This window comes from Oncorhynchus clarkii, unplaced genomic scaffold (assembly GCF_045791955.1).
Source record: "Oncorhynchus clarkii lewisi isolate Uvic-CL-2024 unplaced genomic scaffold, UVic_Ocla_1.0 unplaced_contig_463_pilon_pilon, whole genome shotgun sequence".
Lineage (NCBI taxonomy): Eukaryota > Metazoa > Chordata > Actinopteri > Salmoniformes > Salmonidae > Oncorhynchus > Oncorhynchus clarkii.
Window position 1 is genome coordinate 92243 of NW_027258116.1, and position 9786 is coordinate 102028.

A 9786-nucleotide genomic window follows, 5' to 3' on the forward strand; every position below is an offset into this window, starting at 1 on the left:
GAATTCTAAATAAATCATCGACAGTGTCACCAGCAAAGCACCGTCACACCTCCTCCTCTATGCTTCACGGTGGGAACCACACATGCAGAGTTCCTCCATTCACCTACTCTGCGTCTCACAAAGACACAAAAAATCTCAAATTTGCACTCATCAGACTAAAGGACAGAACTCCACCAGTCTAATGTCCAATGTCTAACTGCTCGTGTTTCTTGGTCTCTTCGTATTTTAATTTTATTTTAAATGTTACCTTTATTTAACGAGGCAAGTCAGTTAAGAACAAATTCTTATTTACAATGACGGTCTACCGGGGAACAGTGGGTTTAACTGCCTTGTTCAAGGGGCAGAGCGACACATTTTTACCTTGTCAGCTCGGGGATTCGATCCAGCAACCTTTCAGTTACTGGAAAAACGTTCTAACCACTAGACTACCTGCCGTCCTTTTCATTAATTAATATCTAATAACGCAAAAACATAACTGCCTTACTGGTGTCCTTTAGTAGTGGTTTCTTTGCAGCAATTCGACCATGAAGGCCTGATTCACACAGTCTCTTCTGAACAGTTGATGTTGAGATGTGTCTGTTATTTGAACTCTGTGAAGCATTTATTTAAGCTGCAATTTCTGAGGCTGGTAACTCTAATGAACTTATCCTCTGCAGCAGAGGTAACTCTGGGTCTTCCTTTCCTGTGGTGGTCCTCATGAGAGACAGTTAACTCTAATGAACTTATCCTCTGCAGCAGAGGTAACTCTGGGTCTTCCTTTCCTGTGGTGGTCCTCATGAGAGACAGTTAACTCTAATGAACTTATCCTCTGCAGCAGAGGTAACTCTGGGTCTTCCTTTCCTGTGGTGGTCCTCATGAGAGACAGTTAACTCTAATGAACTTATCCTCTGCGGCAGAGGTAACTCTGGGTCTTCCTTTCCTGTGGCGGTCCTCATGAGAGACAGGTAACTCTAATGAACTTATCCTCTGCAGCAGAGGTAACTCTGGGTCTTCCTTTCCTGTGGTGGTCCTCATGAGAGACAGTTAACTCTAATGAACTTATCCTCTGCGGCAGAGGTAACTCTGGGTCTTCCTTTCCTGTGGCGGTCCTCATGAGAGACAGGTAACTCTAATGAACTTATCCTCTGCAGCAGAGGTAACTCTGGGTCTTCCTTTCCTGTGGCGGTCCTCATGAGAGCCAGTTTCAGTTTCATCATAGTCCTTGATGGTTTTTGCGACTGCACTTTCAAAGTTCTTGACATTTTCCAGATGGACTGACCTTCATGTCTTAAAGTAATGATGGACTGTTGTTTCTCTTTGCTTATTTGAGCTGTTCTTGCCATAATATGGACTTGGTCTTTTACCAAATAGGGCTGTCTTCCCCCCTACCTTGTCACAACACAACTGATTGGTTCAAACGGATTAAGGATTAATTTAACTTTTAACAAGACACACCTGTTAATTGAAATGCATTCCAGGTGACTACCTCATGAAGCTGGTTGAGAGAATGCCAAGAGTGTTCAAAGCTGTCATCAAGGCAAAGGGTGGCTACTTTGAAACATTTCAAATATAAAATATATTTTGATTTGTTTAACACTTTTTTGGTTACTACATGATTCCATATGTGTTATTTCATAGTTTTGATGTCTTCACTATTATTCTACAATGTAGAAAATAGTACAAATTAAAACCTTTGAATGAGTAGGTGTGGCCCAACTTTTGACTGGTACTGTATAATCTATAGGGTTAAACCTGTGTGATGTACTCTGGGTTGAGTGTATCATGTTATATAATCTACAGGGTTAAACCTGTATGTTGTACTCTGGGTTGGTGAGTATCATGTTATATCATCTACAGGGTTAAACCTGTATGATGTACTCTGGGTTGGTGTGTTATATCGTCTACAGGGTTAAACCTGTATGATGTACTCTGGGTTGGTGTAGGAGAATCCCTGGAATTCGTTCTGATCGAGGTTCATTATGAACAGTTTGTCTGTAGGAGTCAGTTCCACTGCCATCTTAGTGAACTCTTTATCAAAGTTCCCCGTGTCCCGACGGTTCTTCTGTTAGAGGGAGAAAGGAGAGAGAGGAGGGAGAGGAGGGAGGGAGGGAGGGAGGGAGGGAGGGAGGGAGGGAGGGGAGGAAGGAAGGAGAGAGCGAGGGTAGGGGAGGAGGGAGAGGAGGGAGGGAGGGGAGGAAGGAGAGAGCGAGGGTAGGAGAGGGAGGAGGGAGAGGAGGGAGGGAGGGAGGGAGAGAGAGGAGGAAGGAGAGAGAGGAGGGAGGGAGGGAGGGGAGGAAGGAGAGAGCGAGGGTAGGAGAGGGAGGAGGGAGAGGAGGGAGGAGAGAGCGAGGGTAGGAGAGGGAGGAGGGAGAGGAGGGAGGAGAGAAGAAGATATGTTGTTTTAATCTGGTTATTGATCTCTGAACAGACAAGCTTATTAATTAGAAACATGACTGAAATCGAGCCTGCTCAGAGAGAGAGGGAGGAAAGGAAGGGGGGAGAGAGAGAGAAAAGGAAGGGGAGATGGAGAGTGAGTGAGTGAGTGAGTGAGTGAGTGAGTGAGTGAGGAAGAAGGAAGAGAAAGTTAAGAGTGACAGGTAAGGAGAGAGATAGTGAAAGAGAGAGAGCGATAGGGAAAGCCAATCAGCACACAGGTTCTGAGGATGAGTTAAAGGAAGAGAGGTGTGCAAACACGACACACCCCTCCCTACGAACTGAGGTGGTACAGCCCCACACCTAAGACAGAACAGACGGACCGCACCAACGTGAAGACGGGGGGGTGCAGCCCCAGAGCAGCTGAGAGCACAATAACAGTAATGTTAATGTGAACAGAGACAGAGGACAGAGAGAGCAGCGAGTCTGGACACAAGAGGAGCCAAACTGACAGACCAAAGACCACCCCAGAACAAAGGCACAGACCACCCCAGACCAAAGACACAGACCACCCCAGACCAAAGACACAGACCACCCCAGACCAAAGGCACAGACCACCCCAGACCAAAGACACAGACCACCCCAGACCAAAGACACAGACCACCCCAGACCAAAGACACAGACCACCCCAGAACAAAGACACAGACCACCCCAGACCAAAAGGCACAGACCACCCCAGACCAAAAGACACAGACCACCCCAGAACAAAGACACAGACCGACCCAGATCATCCCAGAACAGACAGACATAGACCACCCCAGACCAAAGACACAGACCACCCCAGAACAAAGACACAGACCACCCCAGAACAAAGACACAGACCAAAAGACACAGACCACCCCAGACCAAAAGACACAGACCACCCCAGACCAAAAGACACAGACCACCACATACCAAAGACACTGACACCCACTGAACAGACAGGATCACCAAGGAGACCGGAGAGACACCAGACACCCACTGAACAGACAGGATCACCCAGGAGACACCAGACACCCACTGAACAGACAGAATCACCCAGGAGACACCAGACACACACTGAACAGACAGGATCACCAAGGAGACCGGAGAGACACCAGACACCCACTGAACAGACAGGATCACCCAGGAGACACCAGACACCCACTGAACAGACAGAATCACCCAGGAGACACCAGACATCCACTGAACAGACAGGATCACCCAGGAGACCAGAGAGACACAGACACCCACTGAACAGACAGGATCACCCAGGAGACACCAGACACCCACTGAACAGACAGGATCACCCAGGAGACACCAGACACCCACTGAACAGACATGATCACCCAGGAGACCAGAGAGACACAGACACCCACTGAACAGACAGGATCACCCAGGAGACACAAGACACCCACTGAACAGATAGGATCACCCAGGAGACCGGAGAGATACCAGACACCCACTGAACAGACAGGATCACCCAGGAGACCAGAGAGACACAGACACCCACTGAACAGACAGGATCACCCAGGAGACCAGAGAGATACCAGACATCCACTGAACAGACAGGATCACCCAGGAGACTCATAAGTCTACAGAACATAAAAAAGTCAACAGACAACCTGAGAGGAGAGAAAATATACAGACCCCGGTACAGACAAGCAACAGACTGATAGACTACGGCATAGACTTAAAGACAGACTGGCAGAGGGACAGACCGTTACAGACTGGCAGAGAGACAGACTGTTACAGACTGGCAGAGAGACAGACCATTACAGACTGGCAGAGAGACAGACCATTACAGACTGGCAGAGAGACAGACCATTACAGACTGGCAGAGAGACAGACCGTTACAGACTGGCAGAGGGACAGACCGTTACAGACTGGCAGAGGGACAGACCGTTACAGACTGGCAGAGGGACAGACCGTTACAGAATGGCAGAGAGACAGACCATTACAGACTGGCAGAGAGACAGACCGTTACAGACTGGCAGAGAGACAGACTGGCAGAGAGACAGACCGTTACAGACTGGCAGAGAGACAGACCGCTACAGACTGGCAGAGAGACAGACCGTTACAGACTGGCAGAGAGACAGACTGTTACATACTGGCAGAGAGACAGACTGGCAGAGGGACAGGCCGTTACAGACTGGCAGAGAGACAGACTGTTACAGACCGGCAGAGTGAGAGAGCTATAGAAGGACATACAGAAAGCCTCAGGAAGAAGAGAGGAACAGAGAGGAGAGACAGTTTCCAAGAACACTCGCTTATTTCCTACCTTCTGCTCTCCATCTCTCCTCTAGGCCCCTCAGCCCCAGGGGGCCCTGCCCACCCCTCAGCCCCAGGGGGCCCTGCCCACCCCTCAGCCCCAGGGGGCCCTGCCCACCCAGCAGCCCCAGGGGGCCCTGCCCACCTCTCAGCCCCAGGGGGCCCACCCAGCAGCCCCAGGGGGCCCTGCCCACCCCTCAGCCCCAGGGGGCCTGCCCACCCCTCAGCCCCAGGGGGCCCTGCCCACAGCAGCCCCAGGGGGCCCTGCCCACCCAGCAGCCCCATATCCAACGGACCGGCCGGGGCATAGGTCCAAACCCTAGCCCCTGGTCTCCTGGGACCTGCTGGGGTCTACACACCAGCTGCTGAGGGGGATGTCATCACACCTCTATGGACAGCCAGGGACTATTAGACTGAGTCTGCTTCTCAAGGGGTTTCTATGTGGACTAGTAGACTGAGTCTGCTTCTCAAGGGGTTTCTATGTGGACTAGTAGACTGAGTCTGCTTCTCAAGGGGTTTCTATGTGGACTAGTAGACAGTCTGCTTCTCAATGGGTTTCTATGTGGACTAGTAGACTGAGTCTGCTTCTCAAGGGGTTTCTATGTGGACTAGTAGACTGAGTCTGCTTCTCAAGGGGCTTATATGTGGACTAGTAGACAGTCTGCTTCTCAAGGGGTTTCTATGTGGACTAGTAGACAGTCTGCTTCTCAAGGGGTTTCTATGTGGACTAGTAGACAGTCTGCTTCTCAAGGGGTTTCTATGTGGACTAGTAGACTGAGTCTGCTTCTCAAGGGGTTTCTATGTGGACTAGTAGACTGAGTCTGCTTCTCAAGGGGTTTCTATGTGGACTAGTAGACAGTCTGCTTCTCAAGGGGTTTCTATGTGGACTAGTAGACAGTCTGCTTCTCAAGGGGTTTCTATGTGGACTAGTAGACTGAGTCTGCTTCTCAATGGCTTTCTATGTGGACTAGTAGACAGTCTGCTTCTCAAGGGGTTTCTATGTGGACTAGTAGACAGTCTGCTTCTCAAGGGGTTTCTATGTGGACTAGTAGACAGTCTGCTTCTCAAGGGGTTTCTATGTGGACTAGTAGACAGTCTGCTTCTCAAGGGGTTTCTATGTGGACTAGTAGACAGTCTGCTTCTCAAGGGGTTTATATGTGGACTAGTAGACTGAGTCTGCTTCTCAATGCACTTCAATTAAGGTGTGTGTGTGTGTGTGTGTAATGACACAGAGAGCAGTATGCTGGTTGAGACGATTGAGGTGAGTTGAGTTATATTATATTTTCCAATCAGAAGACAGATTTACACGTACAAGACACACCCCCTCTCCCTACATCGTTACAAACCTCTGTACGTTTCCTGTAAGACAGCAGACGCTTGAGTTAACTCCCCAAGTTCAGATAAGGCCTTTAGCTCAGCGGACACACAAAACAAGATTCAGCTATCATCATCATCATCATCATCATCATCATCATCATCATTATCATTCAGTAGAGTTAACTCCCCAAGTTCAGATAAGGCCTTTAGCTCAGCGGACACACAAAACAAGATTCAGCTATCATCATCATCATCATCATCATTATCCTCATTGTCATCCTCCTCCTCATCATCATCATCATCCTCAGTCACTCTTGACACAAGAAAGAAACAATACATTTCCATTATTTTACAGTTTGACACATTTAACTGCATGGTAATATAATCAGAACTCTCTTTAAACAGTTACAGAACACTTCCCAACCCCCCGGGACTAATAACCAGTTAACTAACCAAGTACTAACTAACCACCCTGGTTAACTAACCAAGTACTAACTAACCACCCTGGTTAACTAACCAAGTACTAACTAACCTCCCTGGTTAACTAACCAAGTACTAACTAACCTCCCTGGTTAACTAACCTAGTACTAACTAACCACCCTGGTTAACTAACCAAGTACTAACTAACCTCCCTGGTTAACTAACCAAGTACTAACTAACCTCCCTGGTTAACTAACCTAGTACTAACTAACCACCCTGGTTAACTAACCAAGTACTAACTAACCACCCTGGTTAACTAAACCAGTACAAACTAACCACCCTGGTTAACTAACCAAGTACTAACTAACCACCCTGGTTAACTAACCAAGTACTAACTAACCACCCTGGTTAACTAACCAAGTATGAACTAACCACCCTGGTTAACTAACCAAGTACTAACTAACCACCCTGGTTAACTAACCAAGTACTAACTAACCACCCTGGTTAACTAACCAAGTACTAACTAACCACCCTGGTTAAGTATAAACAACAACATCTCTGTTTGGCAGTGGTCAGATAATTCCTAGACAGCGTTTGAAATCACACCCTATTCCCTATGAAGTGCACTACTTTCTACTGAGCCAGGGCCCTATAGCAGGTCACTATAGAGGGAATGGGCCCTATAGCAGGTCACTATAGATGGAATGGGCCCTATAGCAGGTCACTATAGAGGGAATGGGCCCTATAGCAGGTCACTTATAGAGGGAATGGGCCCTATAGCAGGTCACTATAGAGGGAATGGGCCCTATAGCAGGTCACTATAGAGGGAATGGGCCCTATAGCAGGTCACTTATAGAGGGAATGGGCCCTATAGCAGGTCACTATAGAGGGAATGGGCCCTATAGCAGGTCACTATAGAGGGAATGGGCCCTATAGCAGGTCACTATAGAGGGAATGGGCCCTCCTTGGTCAATAGCAGGTCACTATAGAGGGAATGGGCCCTGGTCAATAGCAGGTCACTATAGAGGGAATGGGCCCTCCCTGGTCAATAGCAGGTCACTATAGAGGGAATGGGCCCTCCCTGGTCAATAGCAGGTCACTATAGAGGGAATGGGCCCTCCCTGGTCAACAGCAGGTCACTATAGAGGGAATGGGCCCTCCCTGGTCAATAGCAGGTCACTATAGAGGGAATGGGCCCTGGTCAATAGCAGGTCACTATGGGGAATGGGCCCTCCCTGGTCAATAGCAGGTCACTATAGAGGGAATGGGCCCTGGTCAATAGCAGGTCACTATGGGGAATGGGCCCTCCCTGGTCAATAGCAGGTCACTTATAGAGGGAATGGGCCCTCCCTGGTCAATAGCAGGTCACTTATAGAGGGAATGGGCCCTCCCTGGTCAATAGCAGGTCACTATGGGGAATGGGCCCTCCCTGGTCAATAGCAGGTCACTATAGAGGGAATGGGCCCTCCCTGGTCAATAGCAGGTCACTATGGGGAACGGGCCCTCCCTGGTCAATAGCAGGTCACTATGGGGAACGGGCCCTGGTCAATAGCAGGTCACTATGGGGAACGGGCCCTCCCTGGTCAATAGCAGGTCACTATAGAGGGAATGGGCCCTATAGCAGGTCACTATAGAGGGAATGGGCCCTGGTCAATAGCAGGTCACTATGGGGAATGGGCCCTCCCTGGTCAATAGCAGGTCACTATGGGGAACGGGCCCTCCCTGGTCAATAGCAGGTCACTATGGGGAACGGGCCCTGGTCAATAGCAGGTCACTATGGGGAACGGGCCCTCCCTGGTCAATAGCAGGTCACTCTAGAGGGAATGGGCCCTATAGCAGGTCACTATAGAGGGAATGGGCCCTCCCTGGTCAATAGCAGGTCACTATAGAGGGAATGGGCCCTCCCTGGTCAATAGCAGGTCACTATAGAGGGAATGGGCCCTATAGCAGGTCACTATAGAGGGAATGGGCCCTGGTCAATAGCAGGTCACTATGTGGAATGGGCCCTGGTCAATAGCAGGTCACTATGGGGAATGGGCCCTCCCTGGTCAATAGCAGGTCACTATGGGGAACGGGCCCTGGTCAATAGCAGGTCACTATGGGGAATGGGCCCTCCCTGGTCAATAGCAGGTCACTATAGAGGGAATGGGCCCTCCCTGGTCAATAGCAGGTCACTATAGAGGGAATGGGCCCTCCCTGGTCAACAGCAGGTCACTATAGAGGGAATGGGCCCTCCCTGGTCAATAGCAGGTCACTATAGAGGGAATGGGCCCTGGTCAATAGCAGGTCACTATGGGGAATGGGCCCTCCCTGGTCAATAGCAGGTCACTTATAGAGGGAATGGGCCCTCCCTGGTCAATAGCAGGTCACTTATAGAGGGAATGGGCCCTCCCTGGTCAATAGCAGGTCACTATGGGGAATGGGCCCTCCCTGGTCAATAGCAGGTCACTATAGAGGGAATGGGCCCTCCCTGGTCAATAGCAGGTCACTATGGGGAACGGGCCCTCCCTGGTCAATAGCAGGTCACTATGGGGAACGGGCCCTGGTCAATAGCAGGTCACTATAGAGGGAATGGGCCCTCCCTGGTCAATAGCAGGTCACTATAGAGGGAATGGGCCCTATAGCAGGTCACTATAGAGGGAATGGGCCCTGGTCAATAGCAGGTCACTATGGGGAATGGGCCCTCCCTGGTCAATAGCAGGTCACTATGGGGAACGGGCCCTCCCTGGTCAATAGCAGGTCACTATGGGGGACGGGCCCTGGTCAATAGCAGGTCACTATGGGGAACGGGCCCTCCCTGGTCAATAGCAGGTCACTCTAGAGGGAATGGGCCCTATAGCAGGTCACTATAGAGGGAATGGGCCCTCCCTGGTCAATAGCAGGTCACTATAGAGGGAATGGGCCCTCCCTGGTCAATAGCAGGTCACTATAGAGGGAATGGGCCCTATAGCAGGTCACTATAGAGGGAATGGGCCCTGGTCAATAGCAGGTCACTATGGGGAATGGGCCCTCCCTGGTCAATAGCAGGTCACTATGGGGAACGGGCCCTGGTCTCAGAGCGATATCTAGAGGATGTGTGGTTGGACCGGGTTGACAAGACTATTGGAGATGAGCCCTGGTGTGTCCGTGCGTTTCCAGTTGCAGTGAATGCTATTCCCGAGGTGTGGGGTTGTTTGGGGCTCTGTGGCACAAAATGGCTGCCGTGTGTCTCCCCCGTAACGGAGGACACTGGACCCTGAACTCTGACCCTGCTTTGGCACAGTTTTACAGTAACGTAACATGGTGTGTGAGGTGGTGGTGGTGACAGTACCCAAGGACGCCTCCCTCGTCGTAATACCACGATGCTAACATTTCACAACAGTTCTAAATCCCTAACGGGGGATCCCTAAATCAATACAAACAAAACAA

At 50.1% G+C, this 9786-nt stretch overlaps 1 long non-coding RNA gene across 1 annotated transcript; it reads right to left on the reverse strand.

The window, feature by feature from the left end:
• Nucleotides 1-5903: 5903 nt before the first annotated feature.
• Nucleotides 5904-7056, reverse strand: LOC139395726 (uncharacterized). The gene is made up of 2 exons (XR_011630575.1): nt 6540-7056; nt 5904-6490 (listed from the first exon to the last, which is right to left on the reverse strand). It is a non-coding gene; the product is annotated as an uncharacterized lncRNA (long non-coding RNA).
• Between the last annotated feature and the right edge of the window lie 2730 nt (nt 7057-9786).